This window comes from Mercenaria mercenaria, chromosome 12 (genome assembly GCF_021730395.1).
Source record: "Mercenaria mercenaria strain notata chromosome 12, MADL_Memer_1, whole genome shotgun sequence".
Lineage (NCBI taxonomy): Eukaryota > Metazoa > Mollusca > Bivalvia > Venerida > Veneridae > Mercenaria > Mercenaria mercenaria.
The window spans coordinates 68,355,724-68,360,481 of record NC_069372.1 but is presented as its reverse complement, the minus strand read 5'-3'; positions in this window follow the sequence as shown (position 1 = coordinate 68,360,481).

Below are 4,758 nucleotides of genomic sequence, written 5' to 3'. Positions count from 1 at the left end.
CAACTACCCAGACAAACCTGTATAACCACATTGCTTGCCCCCAGCACAGTTACCAGAACAAGTTAGTTCAACTTAGTGTTTTTCCCCTAGCTCAGCTACCCAGACAAACCTGTATAACTACAATGCTTGCCCCTAGCACAGTAACCAGAACAAGTTAGTTAAACTAGCTCAGCTACCCGGACAAACCTATTAGTACAATGCTTTTCCACTAACAAAGATATCCCTACAGTCTACATAACCACTATGTTTTCTCCAAGAAAAGCTACCCGTACAAGCTTGTTTAAGCGCACTATAGGATGCCTATCAATCGATAGCCTTTTCCGAAATAAAATGATTTCATTTTCATTCAATAAAACTAAACGTTAGAAAGTTTTTTTGGGGGAATTTAGAATATTTTTTTTTTTAAAAGTGTTGCTGTTGGAGAGAACATCCCGTTATAAAATTGGATCCAGTTTTTTAAGAAGTTAGTGCACACACTGCTTATATTGTTCATGATAAAAGATATTGACAAGTCGTAGTCAGTTGAGCGTTATCTCTGAAACGTCCCGCCTTTACGTCACGTCATGTGAGTTCAGACTCAAAGGACATACAGGTTTACTGGGCGAATGCAGAAGAAATATAAATATTATGGTTTTCTGTGTCATCTTACAAATATAAGGTACTTTTTTATTGAACAAGAACTTTTTATATCGTGAAAATAAAATAAAAAAGCATGTAACTCAGAGAAAATTGTTGTTGTTATAGTGTACTAAAGAAAAACAATAAGAATGATGTAATAGCAGCAACAGTTACATCCTAGTCAGCATAACCAGCATATACACTCTCGGCATATTTTTTTTTGTTTCCTGAAAAATGATTTGATTTTTTAGCTGACATTGAGGAAACGAACGCTCCTTTGCACCGGTTGCCCATTACAGTAACTTTCAAGAAACGCGAGTTTATAAGCAATCTAAGGGTGGAAATGGGTATTCATCGAAGTCATGTGTTAAGATTATTTTTTTGATAACAGAAACAGTAAACAGTTAACGGACTATGTTTCCGTTATTGAAAGTAATTCTAAACGTTTTTCATTCAATTTTACACACTAATTTCGTTTCTTTTCTTATTTGTGTATAAATTCTTAATAGCAGAGCTACCGGCGCCGCGAAGCGGCGCCGACAGCGTTGCATTACGGTTAAACTTGTGAAAAACAAAATGATTAAAACTGTGTAAAGAATTACTATCGAGTTGAAAATTCGTGGTACTTTTTTGGAATCGGTGTTGTTCGGTTTTCTTCCAGCACACAATGCTCATAGTAATTAATCAGTAAGACGTCAGTAGACGCTTGCTGTTTACGGTTGACAAAAGCGTTTCGCTTACTGCTTTGAACGTGAATAAGATAAGATAAGATAAGATAAGATAAGTTTTATTTAAAGTCGGCAAGAAAGCAACATTATAACATAAGCTCTGAAGAGCTTTTGAACCGACTATAACAACATGATGAAAACAGTAAGAACATATTGTATAAAAGCTGTAAAAAAGAGAGACAACTCAAGCAGGTCATGATTAAAGCTATGCTGGAATTGCTGATCTTGACACAAGGGTCTAAAAACTGCCATAAAAAGGATCTGTATAAGACACTGAAAAGAAAAAAGGACACAACCGTGTATTGCTAGAAAATGGTGTTAAAAGACCTATTAACACCCCAAATCAGATTTGGAGAGAACTGATCAGCAACTCCTTCATAGACGTCACGTACAAATTACAAAAACATTTAAGGATTAAAAACAATAAGCAGTAGACATACAGAAACAAACACAAGGAGCATTATAAGCTGATTAAATGATACATCTACAAGTACATGCAAGTGTAACGGGAACAAAGGCAAGCACATTTAAGCAATAAATCAGCAAAATAACAACACAGAACAAACAAAAAGCAAATAAGCAAATAAATGAGAAAAGAGCAAATTAATAATGATATATTGCATTAGCACAGAGCAAACAAAAAAAAACAGCAAATAAATGAGAACAAAAAGCGAGGAAAGATAATTCATAAATAAATAAGGAAGGACATACTCAAAATTTGCATTGAACAAATATTGGCAGCAACCCCTGTGCTGTGTCCCTCCTTACGAACATGCAACACACCTAAAATCAGCTCCTGTCCATGAGGACATCAGCCTCTTGAACTGATTGAAGCTTGTTGCAGTTCTGTAATCGTCTGGTAAAGAGTTCCACAGCACGGGGGCAGCATACCGAAAAGAGTTCTTACCGTAGGTTGGTGTTTTTTACTCTAGGGACCTGTAAAATATTTGAATACCTGAAGTTAAAACTTGAATTTTAATAACAAGATCTGAAAGAACAACTGGTGAAATATCATTGAAAATTCTGTAAGTTTCCATTGCCATTATTCTCATTCTTCTAATATGTAAACTAAATAAAAATGTAAATGAGCGTTTGATAATAAGAATTTAATGCTAAATACATTTTCTACGAAGAAAAAACAGATAAAATACAATATTTTCAATGCGAAACGATTTTCATCACGCTTCCATAACTGAAATTTATTATATATACTTATATTTGAGTTGATGACGTCATACTTCCACACTGGTGCAGTGGTTAGCGAGTTCGCTTCGAAAACCAAAGGTCGGGAGTTCGATGCATTTTTTTATTGTTCTTTTTTTTATTTCAGTTTTTATTTATTTATAATGAGTTTTAAAAGCATTGTAAAAAATAAAGTCATTCATGGGATATTTAACAAGTGTTATATTTTCTGGTCCTTCGGGATCATTGATTTCAACTCATTTAGATTTGAAGATTGAATACTGCTTAAGCCGGTGCTAGGGGGCGTGGGCAGTGTTGCATTTTCCATTACTGCCCATGAACAGACTCAATCAAACCGAGTCTGCAATTTTCACTGTTTGTCTTGTTCTCGGTGCTTCCGAGGGATCTACTTTCCAGATTCTATTTTGTTAGTGACGTCAGGTTGCAAAGTACTGTCTGTAGATAAAACTTACTTCTAAAAAAGTTTTGGGATCAAAACATACAGGCATTGAACTGTGAAAAGCACATAATGCTCTTCTCCCCGTTCACATATATTTCATCCACTAGCTTAAAAATCACTGACCAGAGTTTATTACTAGGAAAAAAACCTATTGCCTATGAATTATCAAACATCAAAAAGGCTCCTACTACCATTCCTATTCTTCTATACCAGTAGTGCTAAAAGATTAACCATAAAAATGTCATAGACTGTTAACTTAGCAGTTCAGTAAATAAAACAGAAGTTTTCGAGAATTTCGGCCAACAGTGATTTTCTCTGGGTAAAATTCCCATCACTAACTTTTAAAGATGGCTAGTCTTTTGGATTTTAAACAAGCTTTGTACATGTAAATGATTTTCATTCTCCCATACCAGACATCTATCATAGCAGTATTTTTGCCTTAATTAAAGTTGGACACATTCTTCCTTCTAAAAAGAACCGTAACTTTCTTTAGTTCGTATATAGCATATTTGTAGAGTTTTCGCATGTCAAGATTTAATCTTAATGCATTCTAAGACATTCATTCAGAAATCATGAATTATCATCAATTCTTAAAATTTTAATAGAATCTAGATCTTAATGAACATAAACTTCCTAAAACGGATTCCAGATAATTCCAGCAGCACTCCTTTAATTTTCAAGGGGCACTGGTGACTTTTTCGAGGGAGCTCTGCCTTCTAGGTAGCACCTAAGTTCATATTATGGTTTGGGTATAACGGTTATCAATTTTCGTATGGGATGTGATAAAGTAGGGCTACACAGAAAAAGGGTAACGCGTCATAATGACATTGATGCTGCTGATTTTTTACAGTTTAAAAATTAAAATAGGAATATAAGTTCGAGGACCAAAGAATATGTAGCCTCAAACGCCCTTGCTCCTATGCACATTTTCAATTTAAGTTAATTACGGGATGTTGACACAAACTGACTAGCTAGGGATCTTTGTGGCTGAATAGTAAAGGTCGTTGACTTCGAATCATTTGCCTTGCTGGATATGTAGAGGTGTTGCACAATTCCATTACCTCTCATGAACAGACTCAATCACACCGAGTCTGTTATTATTCTTCTTGGTTGCATTCTTTGCTCCCAAAGGATCTTTTTATAGATTTTATTAACTACCACAACAGCAATCTTTAAGTGCCGTGTGAAGGCTGTAAAAGTCTCCCGTACTTGGATTCAGTGTTGTTATATTTAAATTTGCTGGTCCTTTGGGATTATGGAATCCTTTCAACATATGTGTAATAGAGTTCCGCTTAAGCCGGTGCTAGGGGGCGTGAGAGGTGTTGCACAATTCCATTACCTCTCATGAACAGACTCAATCAAACCGAGTCTGCTATTATTCTTCTTGGTTGCATTCTTTGCTTCCAAAGGATTTTTTAAACAGATTTTATTATTTATGTTTGAAACTTTCAGACCGGCTTTCGAAGGATCGGTGGTTCTACTAAGGTGCCAGTCAATTCCTGAAGCAACGTCCGGGTTCGGGAAAAAGTCGCGATACGACCTTAATTGTGTCGGTGTGACTTTAACGCAAGCAACTTCTTTTCTACAAAATGTGTGTATACATGTAAAGACTCTGTATCTGTTTGAACAGTTCTATTAACGTCAGTCACACTGTAACGACAACGTTATATCAAACACACGGGGTAAAGATATGAGCTGCTCAATTCTCAGCTTTATTACACCGGCTGTATTGAAGTCGAACGGTTTATACAAATCAAATCAAACAAAATA